A 19,728-nucleotide genomic window follows, 5' to 3' on the forward strand; every position below is an offset into this window, starting at 1 on the left:
GGGATTCTTTTTTAGGTGAGGGTTAGACCAGATGGCAGCCAAGGCTCCTCACAAACCTAGAATTCTGAGATTCACAAGGTTTCCAACTGAGGCATCCCTACTAACCCCACCCTCTGTTCGAATTCAGGTGAGTAATGGACTCTCAGTCTTGGTCTCTACTTCTGCAAAACGAGAAGACTGGCTGAACTCCCCTGGGACCCCTTCTGGTTCTAAAGTTCAATGAGTCATTGTGACACCACAGACATTTACTGAGCACCTACTATGTGCACAGCACTGAAGGATACACAAAGACGAAAAAGATGTGTTCATAACTACACACACACACACACACAATGGGAGTACAAAGTGCAGCTTTATCATCCTCATTTTCGAGATAAGGAAACAGAGGCTCAGACAGCACAAGTTACTAGTCCAGACATTCAGTCCATAGGTTTTGGAGCCAGAACTTGAACCTGGGTCTCCTGACCTGCACCTCAGTTTCTTCATCAGTAACACAGGAACACCAGCCTAGCTGACCTATAAGGTCCCTCCCATCATGACTCCCATCCTAACTCTTCTCAAAGCATTTTGTTGGGCTCTCAAGTGGACTAGAAGCAGGCTTACCTTGGGAGGGGCACTGAACAGCTCTCCCCAGAGGAAAAGAAAAAGCATGAGGAGAAAGGGGTAAGGCACTCTTCCTCTTTCTTGTCTGCCTCAGCGCCTGTGCAGGCTGTCCTTCTACAAGACCCTGCTTTATAAGTTAATGACAATTAACTTATGCCATCTTTCTGACGGCATCACCAGATTCTACAATAGCACCAGCATGTTTTATGTGTTCCTTCCTCTGTGTGAGCCAGGTGCACAAAAGGATACAAAAGCTGGGCCTGTTTCCAAGAGGAATGAGCTCCACAGGAATTAAAGCCTTTTCCTTTCTTTCTCCCAACTGGTCTTTGATAGGAATTTCTTATTTCCATATGCTAGAATCTTCAGCTTTCTTTGGGTTCAATGCTCAAGATTGAACAGAAAATACTCGTTTCTCTCCTGGGTTACATTTATCCTCCTGTCTGGGGGCTACCATTTCAGAATTTAAGGAAGTGAGAGGATCAGAAACTAATCCTTCTCCAGCAGAAACCTTGTCCAGCTTATGAAAAGGTGGGCCACTTTTCTTCTTCCTAACAGAAGCCTGGAGGTCTTGGCTTTTACCCCATTCTTCCTTCCAGATAACATGTGACCTTTGATTATTTTAGCAGATCACCATTCATTTAGAATTGGGACTCTTCACTTTTATTGGTTTTACTAAGTTAAAAAGAAAAAGAAATGTTTCCACCCCCTCAAGGGATCCTCCTGTTCAAAACATGCTCTCTGTAGTACAAACTTTTCTGAGCTTTGATGTTCTGGGTTCTATGACCGGGTTCATTTCACAGTCAAGTTGCCTCTAGGATTTCCCAAGTTCAGAATAAACCTCTTCTGGGGTCATCCCAGGAAGGTACGTATGCTAAAATCTCAATTTTCCTGTGGGTCACTGCTGACTTTGGGGGATCCCAGGATTCATAGCTGTTAGGTAGGGGCTTTTGGGATGTCTCTAAATCAGTTCTATCCGTTATCTAGTAGCTCAGTGGCACCATAGTGCAGAGTTCAAATGCAGCCTCAGACACTTACTAGCCTGACTCTGGGCAAGTTACTTAACATCTGCTTGCCTCAGTTTCCTCATCTGGCAAATGGAAATGATAACAGCACCTACCTTGTCAGGTGACCATGAGGATCAAATATGGTAATAATTGTAAAGCACTTAGTACAGTGCCGTGCACATAGTAGGCGCTATGTAAATGTTGGCTGTACTGATACTGATAATGATAGTTATTGTTATCTTACAGACCCAGGACCAGAAGGGATCAGCATCTTGCCTTGGTCCCAAGGTATGTTAAGGAGCAGAGTCAGAATTAGAACCCAAATCTTTTTGCTTCCAATCCTGTGCTTTTTCTTTACATTATTTTCTTACATGCTTAGATTATCTGTTTAGCTTTGCACATATGGAGAGTCCACGGCTCCCACATGGCTCCCTCTACTTATGAGTCCACTGTTCTACCAGGGGAAATTTCTATTACAAGTATCATTTAATTGTAAAGGAAAAGAAAAATCATATCTCACAGTAAATGTTTTAGTCCAAAGAAATTATTTCCCCAAAAAAAGTGTTTCATAAAAAGATTTTTTAAAATTCCTACAGTGATAATTTAATATCTTTCTTCAAAAAACACAATAGAAACTTAAACTAAAATTTGGAACTTTTGGCAACAAGGGTAAAACAGAGAGGGAAGACTAAGTCCTGATATAATCTCATGCTTCCTTTGCAGTCCCTCCCTTGCGGCTCTGACAGGCCTTCAGGGCTCCACTCCAACAGTCTTGACTTGTCAGTGTTAGGAGGCTCACAACCTCCAATGGTTTTGGAGGCCCCTCATCACATTCAGTTGCCCCAGTTTTCACAGAATTTTGTTATCATAGATTTAGACCTAGGAGAAAGTCACTGATGTTCTTCTGGTCCACTCTCTAATTTTGCAAATGAGCTGACAGAGTCCCAGAGAAGAGCGTTCCTCAGGCCAGGTGGCCACCGAGTAGAGGGGATGACATTCAGAGCCAGGCCAGTGACCCTGGAATCCCAGGCTCTAAGAGTCTGGTCATCGCCTATCGATCAAGTTTGGACTCTTTTTCTGAAAATACAACCTTATACTTGTCAACCCTGAAACTTAGCTATTGAGTGAGCCTGTTCTCTTCTGTGCTGCTACAAGACAACAATAATGATGCCTGCAAATGTTCACAGACTGCACTAAGTTTTGCAATCCACTTGAGGCCCATCATCACCATTCTATTTCCAGCTCTTGAAGGATAAGATTTCGTGTGAGGAAAAGCAGGACTGGACATGAAGGAGAAAGAATGCTGATGAGACAGAAGGCACAGGAATCATGAACGTCAGGGATGGAGTCTGGGGAGAGGAAAACCAGGAAGAGCTGAGGTGATGGTGAAGAAGAAGGCAGTGCAGCAGCCAAGCTGACAGCTCTGATCACCAAGGGCTGTCCACTCAGGAGGCTAGAAAAGGAACTGAGGGTGATGTTGGAGACTCTTGGGGCCTTCCTGAACCTCTCCCCTTCTGTTCTCCAGCACCAGTAATGGCGACAATCTGTGTATACATGTCGTGGTCACTTGCCTTTGCGGGGCCTCAGACTGGACCTCAAACCCCTGGTTTCCCTTCTGCCTTGTGTTTCCTGGCTTGACAGCAACATAATGAGCAGCAGAGTTTAGGATTCTGGAGCTGCGGGTGGTGGGGAAGGGGTGAAGGGAGGAGTAAAGAGTCCTGTGAATGCAGCCCTTCTGTAAGCAGCACCCTACTGCCAGCTGAGCTACACCAAAGCCTGGAGGCACAGGTCAGAGGGCAAAGTGAAACACCTGTTCTGTTGGTCAGTCCCACAAAGTTTTAGGTTTTGTCTACTCAGCAATAAACATTTAAGAATATTTTGTGCCTTGACACTATCTCAAGCTGGCCACACAATCTCTTTTTGTCCATCCCCTTAGCAGAGTGTTTTCCCTAGTTCATGCCTCAAATCCCTTCCTCCTAATCTCCAATTCTCACCTCCTTTGCTCCAGTCTCTGATGATGAGTTCAGGCCAAGTCTAGTCCTTGGGGTTTTGCTGTTTTTTTAATCTCATTCCTCCTCATCTGTCTCCTTGAGCTTCCATCTTTCTCTCACCTTTAATCTTTCCTCATCTAGCAGCTCCCTCCTCATTTCCTACAAACTTCTATTCAACAAACCTCTTTCTTCAAGGCTCTCAATTCTCTTTCAATTGCTAAATCTAAAGGGCTTCATCAGTCCTCATTCTACCTGATCTGTTTACAGCTTTTGTCATCATTTACCACCCCCCACCCCAATACTCCACTGCCTTCTCTAGACTTTCTCCAACCCATCTGACTATGTCTTCTCAGTCTCCTTTGCTGATCAACCACTTTTGTCAGCCGCCTCTCAATGGGCACCTCTAAAAACCCTCTTCTCTCTCTATGTGATACTCTTTCTCTTGATGAACTGGTCAGTTCCCATGTGTTTAACTGTCAGCTCTATCCAAATTTATCCATCAGATGTTCCACAAGCAATTCAAATTCAATATGCCCAAACCCACTCATTTATCTTCAGGTCCATCCCTTCTCCAAATTTACCTAATCTCTATTAATGGCACCACCATCCTTCCCATCCCTAGGTTCCTAAACACTTTTTCTTTCCCTTATTACCTACACCCATCAGTTGTCAGGTTGGATTGATTAAATCAAGAAATCACCAAGCATTTACTAAGTTCTTCCTGTATGTGAGGCACTGGGAATACAAAGGGAAACAGTCTCTACCTTCAGGGGACTTTAGTCTAGCTGCACATCTCAAGGTATAAAGCAAACAGACCCAAGATGACTGTGGAGGGGAGTGGGATGCCCTCCAATCCCCTCCTCCCCCCAAGCAGCAGAGAGGGACAGGGAATCAGGAAAGGTTTTGCAGTGAATTCATGTCCTGAACCTGCAAGGAAATCAAGGTTTCTAAGAGACAAAGGGGTGGGGAATAAATGAGGAGGCATGGAGGGCAGCCAGCAGAGAGACACCAGGGAGGGGACGGAGTCTTGCCTGTGAGCTGAGGTTCGTGGGCTGCTCCTTCATACTGTCTCCTCCACTCCTTCTCTGGTCTCCACTTAACACAGCCTCTCCCCTTGTTTAAGCTCCCATTGCTTCTTGTTAGACCACCAAAATTGCCTCCTAACCAGTCTCCCTCACTTCCTGTCTCTTCCCTTCACAAAGACATTAGTTAGCCTGTTATTTCTATGGTACAGATTTGATAACATCACCCCTGTCCCACTTAAAAATCTTCAGTCCCTTCCAAATACTTTTAGGACAAAATGCAAGGGCAGCTAGGTGGTGCAGTGGATAGAGCACCAGTGCAGGAGTCAGGAAGACCTGAGTTCAAATCTAACCTCAGACATTTGACACTCACTAGCTGTGTGACCTTGGGCAAGTCACTTAATCCCAAGTGCCTCATCCTAGGTCACCTCCAGTTATCCTGATGAATATCTAGTCATTGGATTCAGATGGCTCTGGAGGAGAAGTGGTGACCTGTACAGTTCTCTCTCACTCAAAACAAAGTCAAGTGCAAGTCATGTCAACATTTCTCTGATGGCATGGTCTTCTTCGGCAACAAAGGACGAACACATACAGGACAAAATGTAAGCTCGTCAAGTCAGCACCATATGTGTCCTTCCTGGACTGGCTCCCACCGGCCTTTCCAATATTTATATATTACATTCTTTTCACACTTTCACCAGCTGCTCTACTAGCTGATCCCAAGGTACTACATGAACTCGCAATCCTCACCCCCATCCTTGCAATCCCAAACTTCCTTAAGCCTAGTTCAAGTGGTAGACTCCCCTACATGTGGCCTTTCTGTATTCCTTCCAGAAAGTGGCACTGGGTAAATGTGTGCTAATTTATGGGCACTCACCTTACATTCTCCCAGCTTGAGGGCAGCTCCCTGAGGTGCTGAAACTATAAATAAATTTCACTATCTGCATACTTAGGATAATTTAAATGTATCCTTAGGCACAGAGAGAAGCCTGGGTTAAAGTAAGAAAGGGCAGTTAGCTTTCCCTCCCTATTTTCCCACCACTCAGAAAAGGTCAGGCCTGGAGGAGGTAACTCCTGAGAGACAGCAAGGAAGGCCATGAACCAAGTGTTTAATGCTTTAAGTCTGTGCCAAGACCATTCACAGAGTGAGATGGTACAACCGTGGGTACCATGATCAGACAGATTAGAACCTGAAGTTCCTGCCCAGAGAAACAATGGTCTTCTTACAGACAACACAAAAGGTACTACATGGGGCATTAGGAGGCCTGAATTCTGACTGAGGTACTTTGGGAAAGTCGAGGAAGCTTTCTGGGCCTTCTGTAGAAGGGGGTACAGGCCTCCCTGGCTCCTTCCAGCTCATTGGTCTTAGGCCTTTAAGAGTAAGTGTGCAATGAAGGCACAGTGTCCATCACAGCGTCTCCCCTGCAACAGGGATTCAGTAAATATTTCCCCAATGGATGAAGCCGGAAACTAGGGAAGAGCACCAATGTCCTAAGACAACTTGGCCTCCATATTTTACTTTCTCTAACCTATCGAAGGGAAAAATGAACAAAGGTTCACCATGGAAACTGTGAGCCTCGACTGGGAAGCCTTCCCTTTAGGGCCAAGGCCCCAATTTGTGAAGGATTCTATACACTGGCTCTTTAACATGTAAGTCTTTTTGGCTAAATTTCAATTTTTCAGGAACAGAGTTTCTAGGATTCTGATCATTCAGGTTCCCTGGTTCCTCTTTTACCTGCTTCTTGGTTATTTTATTCTTAGTACTCCAATGCTGGCACAGAGACAGCTAAAACTCTTTGATAAAAGTATAATTGTTTTTTTGGGGAAAATTGATGGAAGAGGCAGCTGGAACTAATAATTAAAATTAGATGTTTACATTACCTATAGATTATTTAGGTGATTCTGTTACTGGTTACTATAATAATTGAGAAAAATTTTAAACAGAAGGATGAGGTAGACATATGGTGCTAAAAATACTACTGTATAAAATTATAGTTTTCTGTAAGGAAGCACAGGTTATTTAAAATGATAACAGAATCAGACAAGTTTTGCAGGTAACACTTAGGCTACTATTGGAGAAGACAGAATGATTTGGCTGTTTTCTACGTGTGGCCTTAACTGCATTTCTGAGCATTCTGTGCTATAGTTTCTACCAGCATTGGCCTTGTTACAAACGCGACTTTCTCTTGTTCTCGCTTTGCATAGTTGAGGACAGTACAGACAAGATATAATTGAATTCTTAAAAGGGATTCACTGATCTACTTACTCCCTTTGGCACAGCTGATAGTGGCACAAAAGGGCTTTCATTCATGACTTAATTATGAAATGAATCTATAATTACAGAATAAAAATGCCATTATTATATTATTAATTAGGTGTTTAGATCATTAGGATTCTATTTATACTTCTACTGTCAATGCCAATAATTTCTTTATTTAAATTAAATTCTGCCTCGATTCAAATCAATAGGACCTAAATGAGCCAAGACTCCAGAATGCTGAGCATATGCTGCACAGGCCTTGCCTTTCAAAGCAGTGACCCAGGTGTGGCTGACATTCCATTTACAAGCACTTAGAATCAAAGCATGAGGTCTTTAAGGGAACAAATGATCACACCTGACAAGAGTATTGTAGACAGGTCCACAGGTGAAGCAAGGTTCCTTGTTCTGCCTCCCAAGTAACCATGTTTCTAACAAAACTGATGTTGTAATGATCTCTTTCAAAGAGAGTTCTGAGAGAAATGGGTCCGAGAGGTACCTTCATAGGCACGGCTCCTGGGGTTTCACTGTGTCATACAAATTACTATTAAATAGGCCAAGGCCTATGGAAGGGAAACCTTGTTGGAAGGACAGGAAAGTACCACTCGAAGCACTGAGGGCACAAGGTTTGCACTGGGCTGAGGCCTTTAGGGTCTGCCTCTGAATCGCACTGAAGCTTGATTCTATAACCCAAAAAAAGTGGTCTCTGGAGGCCTCCTTCCTAAACACCCACACGACAGAATTCCAGCTGGGCATTGTCTCTAGCACAGGGATGGCGCAGAGAACTTACATGATCTCACTTCAAGCATATTCTTCATTCCACTCCCCAACTCCCACCTCAGTCCCAACCTCTTTTATACTTGCTTTGCATTACACAGTTAAGAGTTCTCATGACCAGAAGGCTATTTCTAAGTATATGCCAAGTTCTCTCTACCAAAATCTAGCTCCTATACTCTGCTTGCTCCTGTGCCTAGGCTGTGCTGGGGCTCTATTTGCTGTGAGGTTTTCCCTCCTCTTCAAGCACTATGCTTGAAACCAGAAAGCTGCTGGGGATTTCAGGCAACAGCCTAGTGTTGCCCCCTCCAAGCCTCAGGCAAAGACCTGACGCTGGCCTGTCTGGAGCCACAGACACCAAGCCTGACCAAGGCTGAGTGTGTAGATGTAGTACATTTATAGCTTTACATCTTGAGATGTAACCATAGCCACGTCCCTATTAGTGTGAATAACAAATCCCATAAAGCAGTTACATTATTCAAATTCACATTACTCAGTTACAATTATACGTAAAACATGGTAATTGGTTCCAACTCAATAGAAATATGCAATGAAAAAAATTAAAAAATAAATTTTATCTGCTCCTTAATGAAATATAACAGCAAAGAATAAGAAAATGCATTTATGATTCATTTAGTACAAAGTAACAGAGTAGTTACAAAAAGGAAATTTTAAAAATCAAAAAAGTTGCTGAATATTGTACCTAGAGATAACCCTCCACTAATGATGTGAGAAAACCATCGTTTGTCATGTAAAATATTTCAGTAGCATAGACTGAACCTTTTTCTCTTCCTTTAAATCTTCATACACACGCTGGTGGGGACAGAGAGAGTGCCATCATAGTCACATCTCAGTGAATCGACATGCGTTGATCAATGTTAGGGTCAGCATCTATAGTTTCTGGCTTCCCAACTTCTGTAGCTCAAAAGATCTATTCAAATTCCCTGAGTGTGGTCTCTTTCCTTTGTACACTGTGCTTCTTGGGCATAACTTCTGACATCTTCAAACACTCAAATCCAGGATGAGATTTTTCTTAGAAATGTTAAGTTCTGCAAGGAATCACTCATAATAAATTTGTTCCTCAAGTCTCCATTCCTTCTGTCTTTTCCTGAGACACCAGGATCCGCTAGCTTCTGCATATTCACCTGTGCTGGCCACTGCCCTGGCCAGTTTGACTCTTGCAACTGAACTTGATGTTGAAAAGAAGGGCCAAGATTTGTATGGACAGTGGCATCGCTCATCCCCATCCTATGAGAGCTCTGCTTCTCTCATGGCAACTCCTCTGGGCCTTGTAGTTGTTTGCAAATCACAAAAAGAAGCTGCTGCTTTTTCTTCCCTTTTCCCTGCTTTGCCTGCATGCTTTACATTACATGCTGATGACAGAGGCATTCCAACATCTCATCCTACTTTTACTCCGATCATGCTCATGCTGTTCAATTCCATCAAGTTTTTGTTGTAATGTACCACCAAGCTTCTTTCTATGTGGTGTGTGTGTGTGTGTGTGTGTGTGTGTGTGTGTGTGTGTATGTAAGCGTGCAGTGTCATTGTTTCCATCTGAGGTACTTTTTCTTGTCTATTTTTAAGGGCTCTTTTTAAAAAAACATGAACACATAAACTGCAGGTATTTATGTAATGCAGCAGCACACAGCAAGTGGAGATACATGACAAAGCAACACGTTAAAATCCCTGACTAATTCACACATATCACATTAACTGAATTTTGACTTGCATTAAATGTTAATTGGTACCATTTTATAATCCTCACTAAAAAAGAATTTTACATTTTTTATCATGACTGAGCTGAACCAGTGCCTTGTGTGAGTTTAGCCCAGTTCTTGGGAATCCACTTCTGATTTTAGGTCCCTGTCACCAGCCCTCAGCTTCCTGCAGGTTAGAGAGAGAAAATCTTGGAAGATGGAGATCTCAAATAATCAACACTTTGGACTAGCGGATTTGTGCCTCCTGCTCTTCTAAGCCCAGGTATTCAGATTTGACATCTCCCAGATTGAGAATCCCTTCCCCCACTGCCTCTCCATTCTTCTTCCCCACTTTTCTCATTCCCCTTTCCTCTGTAAATACTGTCCATGAACAACCTTAATGTCTGCCTCTCTCTCTCTCCCTCTTACACTCTTTCCTGACTTACAGGATTCATAGAATCCTGACTATCTGAAAGAGATTGCAATGCTGGTCACCCTCTGCAGTGACCACATCCAGTGGGTTGGGCAGCTTCTTGCTCCCCTCTGACTATCCTGGACGCTGCTCCTAGCTGCCACCATCACTGAACACCATCTCTTTTAGGTTCATCATTTGGTTCAGAACTCCCCCTTCTTTTTCTCCCTTCCCCTTTTTCACAACAGTCCAGTAATTAATACCCACCCTAAAATTACTTTGCCTACTCTAGATTTGTATTTCTGTCTAGTAGAATGTAAACTCCTCAAGGGCAGGAATAGTTTTTTTGGCTTCTTAGTGCCTCATATAATGCCTGGCAAATTAATGCTTGTTAAACTGAAGTCAGATATTTTTCTCTGAGCTTAATCTTGTCTATTTCTCCCTCTGCCTCACTCCTCCTAAATCTGTCCTTTATTCTCACTGCAACCTCTAATTCCTCCATTTATCCCTGTTTTTCTAATCTACCATCCCCATACTAGCCTCAATTTCTTCTCTTTGCAGTCTTGGCCTCAGAGTTGACCTTTTCAACTCTACACTGCTCTGAGCCCTTGAACCCCAGGTCTTGTTGTTCACACTGTGGCAGACATCATGCCCATCCTCCTATGTCACTCATACTCCTGATGCCACCAGAGATTCACTGGGCACATGGGCCACTCTAAGGTCATGTCAGCTTGTCCTAATCCTAGATTGAGTCTCTCTTTCAATACTCCTCTGTAGCTGTTCCAAATCTTCTCGGCCAGATGACCTTGGATTTCTACTGAGAAAACAGACTCTATTCACCTAATGCTCCTTTTTTCTCTTCTTACTATACACATGACAATTTTTCTACATTTTTATTCACTATCTTCCTCTTCCTTTGTGGAATGGGTGGTCCTTCTTCTTGCCAAGGCCAGACCCTTTACCTGTGTCTCTGTCTTACAATGCTACCCTGAATCTTCCAACAGACTGCCCCATGGAGCATCTCATACTCCACACCTCTCCTCACCCTCCTTCAATCAATTTCTGTCTCTTTCTCCCTCTCTCTCCCTGTTGCCCAGAAACATGAAAAGAGCCAATAAAGACTGAAAATGTAACAACCCTTTAATAACAAAATCCTTTTTTGACCCTGTCATCCCATCAATTTATTACCCTCTTTCTTTTATCCCTTTCAATGCCAAACTCCAAGAAAGTATAGCCTGTGTTTGCCACTTCCCCTCATTCACTGGTCTAGTCACTTTTCAAAGTCTTGCAGTCTGGATTTTGGCCTGCTACTGGTCAAACTTCATTCTCTCCAAGGCTACAGATCCTCTTGAATGACCTCAACTTCCTGGGCCTCTGCACCTTGGGATAGTGCTAATCATCCTCCCACCTTCTTCCTCCTGGGGCCCCTCTTTTAGTTACTACAACAGATTTCTTATCTGGTTCTTTCCTTTCACCTTTCCTCAGGATTATCCAAATCCTGCCATGTCAATAATGTGTGGGCCTCAGGGCAGATCGAGCTTAAGAGACTTACCCAGGGTTACACAGCTACTGAACTTCGGTTTTCCTGACTTCAGGCCTCTACCCACTGCACTATCTACTAAAGAGTGCACAAGCTCCCTTAGCCTAAGAGAATGTCAGTCCTTTGAAGGCAGGGCTTCTTTGGGTTTTTCTTTGCATTGCATTGTCTAGTATAGTGCTTTGCATAAAGTAGGTGTTTAACAAATGTTTGCTGAACTGAATTCTCTTGCTTTTCCATCCTCCCCAGAATCGGTCCAATTCTCCTCAGAGCAAAGAGCTTAATGGGACAAGGTCAAAAGGGATGTGGGGGCAATGGGAGGAGAACAAGGAAGGGAAAAGAAAGGCCAGAGCAAAAAAGACCAAAGGGAGGAGATGAGAAAAACCAAGAGCCACATTTCTATCCCATTCTCTCCCCATCAACTATTTAGTACATTAAAGAAGTAGTAGGAGAGGGGAGGCACAGAGTGGGGAAGGAGGGGAGAGAGAAGAGAAGCAGCCTGAAAGATGTAAGGTCCTAAAGAATAACCAGAAAGCAGTATGTAGGCACTTACTGAGTGCAGAATCCTAAGCATAGAGAGTCTATTATTTCCAAAGGATGAAAAGCCATGCAGTGAGAGTGAGCATTAAAATTCATGCGTCACCCTCAGAGCATGATGTCATGTTTTCAGATCGACTTAAAAGCTTCTGTTGCTTCGGGCAGTATTATCTGTCTGAAGAAAGAAGGAACAACTCTTCTACTAGCTACAAAATTAGATGTTAAGAAGCCAAATGAAAATGTCATTTTGCTTAATACTAGTTATAAAATTAACAGCTTTATCAATACTTTCAGCAACTATATTTAAATTTAAAAGAAAATCCTCTCCAATAATCTCACAAGCTCTGGATGGGTAAAGAAAACAACAGGGAAGTTCATTTACCATTTACATGTAAAGCCCTTGAGACATGCCAAGGCCCAATATGGGGTAAGCAGCAGAAGATGGAAGGTTTCTTTAAAACTTCAAAGTGCTTTGGATTTCTTCAAGGTGAATTTCCTTTTTTTATTGTCTTATTCTTTGTGTTGCTTTATCAGGAAAACAATGCTTTCTGGAAGACAAAAGGAAGAAAAAACTCCGTGTTCAAATGCCATTATCACATGTAAACCATTATAACTTTTCTTCCCAGAAAGCCACAATGGGCAGCATCCTTAGAGATCATGTGACCCAATACTCTTGTTTTATTGAGAAGCAGAGAGGGCACTAGTCCAAGGTCACCAAGAATTATGGAATGTCATTAAATGAGATAACCCGTGTCAAGTGGGCTGTAAACCTTAAAGCTACATAAATGCCAGCTGGGATGATCATCACCATTATTACACCTAAAAGGTTTCTCAGATCATACAGGTCAGCTCTCATTTTACACAAAAGGAAACTGTGGCCTGAACTGTGATTTTCTGTGTTCACACAGCTACTCATTAGACTCCAAACTTTGAGAAAAACAATTTCCTGAAATACCCACTTATCAATGCAATTCATTTCAGAAGAGCCTGACATTCTACTTGTAGGGTTCGCTCCCACTTCAGAAACTCAAAATGCTTCAGAGGTTGGATTGCCAAGGGTAAAGGGGCAGCATCGGGACTTTCCAGTCTGTGTCCAAGGCTTACTCTCCTCGTCTTCCTAGAGCTAGTTTCACCAGATATGCTTCACCATTAATCTTTTTAGAGATCACTGAACATGGGAATTTTCTTTTCAATGTTATAAAAAAGACAAGCAGGAAGACACAGTCACAACATTCAATTTTGGAATATTTTCCCTAAGCTTTTCCCCCGAGTTACAAAAACAGATGCTACCAAATGTAAGTGTTTCTGCTAACCTCTGATCTGAAGTTAGACCACAACATGCTTCAATACTTCAAGGATTTGTGATTTGGTCAGTTCTGAAAAATCCAGAAAAGCAGACATTCCAATCCCTTTATACTATACTGGTAGACAGTCTCCAGTGTTCATGAACCATGGTTAGCCACATTCATTACAGAGTGGTCATTCCCTTGGGCATGGGCATCTTTGCCCCCAGGTGGGTTCATCTCCAATTAAAGACATAGTCTACTGTTTGGATTGTACTCAGCCTTTCCAGCATTGGGTAGGATCAGGCAGACCTTTTCTGTAAACCTCCAAGTTTCACAAAGAGACACTATCACTATTGCCCTATCAAGTGATTCAGAGCTGTGCAGAGGATACACTAGACTTCCTTCTTTCCTATTATGGTAATGAGGCCCAGAAATAGTTAACCCCCTTAATATTCATGTAGCTGGCATGTTATAAGGAGAAAACTTATTTAGCAAGATGAATATAACATCAACTTATTTCACTGATGGATCTGAGCTCAACCAGCATGGCTCAGGGTGCTGAAATGAGAGACTTTAAAAACCCTCTGGTTGACACAGTCACATGAGATGAAAGAGAGGTGGACTCCCTAATCCTGGCTCTAGGCCATTGATTAAGGGTGCACACAGAGCAGTGGGGAGATTAGGAAAGAGGGTGAAGGGTATGCAGGATTTTGTCCGCCTTGGTTCTTGTTACCAAAAATCTTCACATGTACAATGTCCCTTCCACTTCTGAATTATGAAAGCCAAGGCAGTAAGGAGAGACAACCAAACACACTTGAGCCATTATAGAGACAATACAGAAGGAACAGTTCAATTGGAAATCCATCCAACAATATCCAATACAATGACACATTATGAAGTCATCAATATCTCTGCCTAAGAAAGGGCTAGCAGTTGGATCAAAGCCTCTATGGGGCTGAGTTTCAGTTATTTGTACAGATTTTGCCCAAACCAAATTTAACTTTTATTGACTTGAGATTTTTTTTCCTACATGTAAATGCAACAAGCTTTCTCCTTTTTCTCCTGGATTATATCCAAGTGTGTTGAATCAACATCACAAATGCAAGGAGTCTGAGAAGGCTTGCCTTCAACATCTCTCTAAAAGTAGCAATATCCCCTTGTTCCCCACCCCCACCCCCACTTTATGCAACAGTGTCTAGATGAGTCATAATCTCAGGCCTCTCTCTTTAGCCTCCACTGAGCAGAGGGAGGAAGGGAAGGGAGAGAAAGGAGGGAAGGGAGAGAAAGGAGGGAAGGGAGGAAGGCAGGCAGGCAAGCAGGAAGGAAGGAAGGTTGGTTAGTTTCTGGATTAAAAAAAATGAATTCTGAAACTCAGCTTGAACTAAGCACATATTCAGCAACAAACAGCAAAATGACGGCCTGCCCTGTTTAGCAGCAGTCTTTTCTTCAGGAAGAAAGACTGAGAATGAAAGAATCTCAAAACTGGACAGGACTTGAAAGAGAATGCAGTCAAACTGCCTTAAAGGATCAGAAAACGGAAGTAATTTACTTGAAGTTATACAACTAACAAATGGCATTTAATAAGTAATTTAATAAAACTCAAGTCTCCTTTTGAATACCCATAAATCCGTTTCAGACACAGGTCATTCCAGAGCCCACTGTCTCAAAACACACAAATTCCTCAGCCAGACACTGAAGGTCTTCCACATTCTGGGTCCTCTGGATCCAGCTGGTATAGCTCCCAGCCAAACAACAATTCTAACTGTTCTCTGAAATCAGGCTTCCCTCTGCTGCCTTGCTGCACTTGCCAACCCATCTGTCAGGCCCACAATACTCTCATCTCTGACTCTCAGAACCCCATTTTCCTACAAGGTTCAGCTTTGGTTCCACCTTGTCCAAGAAGGCACAAAATCCCGAACCACACTGCCCCACTGACCTTTAGTTAGTGTTCTCCCCCTGCTCCATGCCCATGTTGTGCCCCTGCTCCCGCAATGGTAAGCCCTTTGAAGAGAGGCTTTGTTCCATTTTGAGTCTTTGGAATCCTAGAATCTAGCACAGTATTTTGCAGATAATAGGCACTTAATACATATTTACTGAATTAAGTTGGGCACAAAGATTTATTGATTCAACCAGGATCTAAATGTTTCTAAGGGATAAAATCATGCAGGTAACAAAGTCCAACTATTAACTGCCCTCATGGGACAGTTTTCATGCACCTTTTGTAAAGGATATACAATCAACAACAAATTACCTGTGGTCAATTTTGTTCTTCCTTCCTGCCTTTCACAAACTACTGGAAAATGCAGAAAATATACAACAGATGAAGTAATGAGAAGTGAGAAAAAAATCTGAGGGGCAACTATTGCCGTGAGTTTGAGTAGATCTGAGAACAGCCTGGAGAACTGAAGTCCTAATGCCCTTGGCCGAATTCCTTCCCTCTCAACACAAGCCTCCTTGGGGTCCCAGAGAGCTTGGTGAAGAGGAGGCATAACCACCAAGCCTTCATTTTCTCAGTATGTGAAAATGCCTGTTTCTTCCCACACCTCCCCTTCTCCTGACAGCCCCTCCTTCAAGCAAACACATGACTAACACAAGGAACAAAATGCTTATTCAAAATAAGTCAGAAACAAAAGGACCACCATTTTGCATATACTCTGGGAATATTTTATGCAAAGAATTTTTAGTACGGAATTGTATAGGTCCATTTTCCTTTAGAGACAATAGTTTCTTCTAAGTTACATGAATTAAATGTTCTACACAACACACTCACTTCCAAGCAGTCAGATTTCTGGTTAGGGATGAATGAATTTCATTACTATTTTACAAATCTGAAGCAACTGCATAGTAGCATTTTTTTCTTCCAAAAGTCACAATTTTTCCTTTAATACTTAATTTCAACACCATCAACTTTTAAACTATTTTTAAATACACAGCTCTATGTAGATTTTAGTTTTGAAACAAGCAAAGATCTCAGCCTGGCCTCCATTGTTGCCGTTTCTGACTCCTTTTCTCTGATCACTGTTGGTTGTTTTTCATCCCAACAGCTGCCAAGTCCTGGCCAAGGAATCAGAGGAGCTGAGTTTGAATCCCAGGCCTGGAATTGACTACTACATCATCTTGGGCAGACCACAACCACACTGGGCCTCACTTTTCTCATCTGCAAAGTGAGGAGGTTGAAAGGAGAAGGCATTCTAAGGTTCCGATCAGATCTGAACCTATGATCATACAATCCTAGAACATTTTATTTGCTCTAGAGGCATGACTTAGAACCATTCCTCTTTCCTCTCTCTCTGAAGTTCAAGCTTGGCTAGAACTTCTTATCTGATACCTAGGTTTGACTAACCTGGGCCAGGTGTGGATATGGTGAGACCTCAGGAGAATGAGAGCTGATGGAGATTGAGTGGCAGCTGTCAGAGAGTGGAAAGAACACTGGGCATAATTCAAATCCTAATGTTGTTTCCTGCTGCTTGTGTGACCTCGGAGATGCTGCTTTCCTTTTATAGACCTCAATTTTCCTCATCTGTAAAATGAAAGGGTTGATTGGGTAGGATAATATCCAAAGTGCTGTCTCTCTGTAAATCCCATGATCTTAAGACAAATTCACACACACACACACACACACTCACTCACACACACACATCATCATCCCTTGTTCACCCCATTCTTAACCTCCCCAAACTGCAACACCTCTCTTCCCACATCTATACACTATGATCCCCTTTGAAGAGAACAGCCTCATGTGTTTCATGTGCCAAAGTTGCCTTTCAGATCCATCAGAATACATACTAGATTGAACCTTCTCCAAGTAATCAGAGATGCCACAGAAGCCAGCTATAGGATCCTTCTGACCATGAGTCCTCAGTACTGCTCCCCACCCCCATGTCCAGGTGGTTCTCAAAGCGCACAGGGTATTGCTTTCATGCACAATTTCATGAACATGAAACTGCCAGAGAGGCTGATGCACCGGAGCCAGGAATGCAGAATTCAAAAACCATCGATCAGGTTGATAAACATTGTTCTGATGTATACAAGTTAGTAAGTTCTCATGCTCTTAATTTAGTGCTACTTTAGACATTTTCTATTTAAAAACAAAACAAACAATTTTGTTGGAAACAGAAGGGAAAATGTTTCTTAATCTAATTAATTCAGTTACTTGTGTAGACTTTATGAAGAGTCAGGCTGCAGGTAAACTGTTTGAAAAGGTAGGAAATGGAGCAGTTCTATGGAGCAGTTCTTGGAGTATGAATCCTAGAGTTAATGAACCAATGATTTCCTTTCTCAAAGACACATCTAACTTGGTTCCTAAGGTGACCAATGTATGATTTAAGAAACTTTTTTTTAAAAAACACTTTTATTTAAAGTTTTGAGTTCCAAATTCTATCCCTCCCATCTTCCCCTTCTCCCTCTCTAAGACAGCAATCAGATATAGGTTATACATGTGCAATTATGTATAACATTTCCATATTAGTCATTATGTACAAAAGACTCAAAAAATTGAAAGTGAAAAAATATAGCATGCTTCAAATTAATCATTAAACCTTTGGGATTTTCTTGGATCGCTGTATTGCTGAGAATACCTAAGTTATTCGCAGTTTGTAAGGGTGGGGCCCTGTTGCTTGGTTGCTATGGAAATAGGGTCTCTCTGTTGGTTGGTCCCAGGCCAGGGGCTCCCAGTTGGTGTCAGCCCCGAGGCAGGGCTTCACTGCTAGTCAGCATAGGGGTCAAGGCCTCACTGGTGGCTTGTTCTAGGGGTGGGGACACTGGGATGGGACTTTGCTGTGCTACACAGACTGCTCACTTGCCTAAGGGGCTGTTGGAGCTTTGCTGCAGGCCCCCTGCTGTGAGGCTGGCTGCTGCTGCTCTTGGACCTCACTCCTCTCCTACCCCAGTGAGACAGACCTTTTCAGCCAGGCTGCTGAGCCACTTCCCTGCTCCTAGACCAGTTCCGAGATGGTTTTCTAGTTGTTTGGAGGGGAATTTGGGAGCCTTCAGAGGGCTCCTTCCTCACTCAGCCATTCCAGCACTGGAAATCTCAGTAGAATTTTTAAAGGAGAGTTCTGCAGAAAAGTTGGTTTGGACAATTCTGCTATTTCCACGTTTATTTTGTGGTTGTGAGACTGGCCTAATAATAATGATAGCTAACACATACACAGCATTTTTAAGGTTTGCAAAACATTTGATAACTCATAACAATCCTGTGAGGCAGGTGCTACTATAATCCCCATTAATGTACACATATATATGTGTATATATGCATGTATATAGAGACATACACACACATATAACTGAAGCTTGTTAAGTGACTAGCCCAGGATCATACAGCTTGTACAGTATGAGGCAGGATTTTGCCTCTTCCCAAGTGAGTTCAGCACCCTAGCTTATTTGATCCCAGCAAAGACTATGGTATACATGGCCTTGACATTTCAGAATTTTAAGGAACTGCAGATATCATTTAATCCAAAATTCACTTTAAGGAAAACAAAACTCAGGCCCCAAGAGATGAAGGAATTTTCTCAAATCAAATTCCTAACTAGAGCCAACAGAACCCAATGGCCTATAAAACCCCAATATTACAACCCCAAAATATGTGGATGACATATAGATGTCAGACTTATTTGAATGAGTGCATGTTTTCTACTTTAGGGGAAATTATGCTTCTAGCATCAACTTGTGGGAAGCCTGCACTTGATTATAACAACACATTTTAATGTACCTTACAGCTGATGTGGAAAAACCTTGAAACAAAACCATTAAATTTGCTACTTCCAGGGAACCTGTGAAGAGCCAAGCTGTTTGTGCCTCCCTGTGCAGACCTGAACTGCGAAATCTCCCAGTTAGAGGCAGAAAATGGAGGGTCATGCACAGAAGGAGCCAGTGCTGGGGTGCTGCAGCCTGTCTGCATTTGGGATGGGAAGTATTCAGGGCCTGGACTGCTACCTTTGCTTACATGCAAACTTTCAGTTTTCTGTGTGCAGCAGCTTTTCTTGATGGTTACGACTATGGAGAGGTTTCCCCACGCAGGAGAAAACTTCTTTTGTCCAGACCAGACGATATAGTGGAAAGAACCCACAAACCTAAGCGACTGAGTGGCCCTTCTTCAAGTAAGTCACAGCCTCATCTCCAAGATGAAGGGTTGGACTGGGTGGCCTCAAAGGCTCTTTCTATCTCTAAAATGTTGTCTGACTCAATTTAACAGACATTTATTGAGCATCTATTATGTTCAGGGCAGCTAGGCGGCTCAGTGGATGGAGGGCAGAGTATGTAGTCAGGAGAACCCGAGTTCAAATCTGTACTCAGACATTTATCAGCTAGTTGCGTGACCCTAGGGAAGTCAGATAACCCTGCTTGCCTCAGTTTCCTCATCTGTAAAGGAACCATAGAAGAAAATGGCAAACGACTCCAGCATCTTTGCCAAGAAAATTTCAAATGGGGGAAGAGTCAGACACAACTGAAAAGACTGAACAGATACAAAGCCTGAGTGAGAAATCGATAATCACCTTCATGCTTCTAGATATCATGGTCTGATTGTCCTCGTGTCTAATTCAATTCAACAAACATTTATTAATGATTAGTATCTGAAAGGCACTGGGCTGGGAGCTGAGTATAAA

General features: G+C 42.6%; 1 protein-coding gene across 30 annotated transcripts in view; it reads right to left on the reverse strand.

Moving 5' to 3' along the window:
- Positions 1 to 19,728, reverse strand: part of PEAK1 (pseudopodium enriched atypical kinase 1) — a 297,886-nt gene that overhangs the window by 133,593 nt on the left and 144,565 nt on the right. For 11 of the 30 annotated variants that reach the window (XM_072628669.1, XM_072628653.1, XM_072628667.1 and 8 more), the window contains one exon: positions 12,217 to 12,382. The exons of 2 other annotated variants lie outside the window; for them this stretch is intronic. The gene's annotated coding sequence lies outside the window, so the exon portion shown is untranslated. Of the gene's footprint in view, positions 1 to 603; positions 12,383 to 16,463; positions 16,641 to 19,728 lie in introns of all 30 variants that reach the window. 17 more of the 30 variants (XM_072628670.1, XM_072628664.1, XM_072628666.1 and 14 more) reach the window with 3 other exon arrangements.

This window comes from Notamacropus eugenii, chromosome 1 (genome assembly GCF_028372415.1).
Source record: "Notamacropus eugenii isolate mMacEug1 chromosome 1, mMacEug1.pri_v2, whole genome shotgun sequence".
NCBI classification, from domain to species: Eukaryota; Metazoa; Chordata; class Mammalia; order Diprotodontia; family Macropodidae; genus Notamacropus; species Notamacropus eugenii.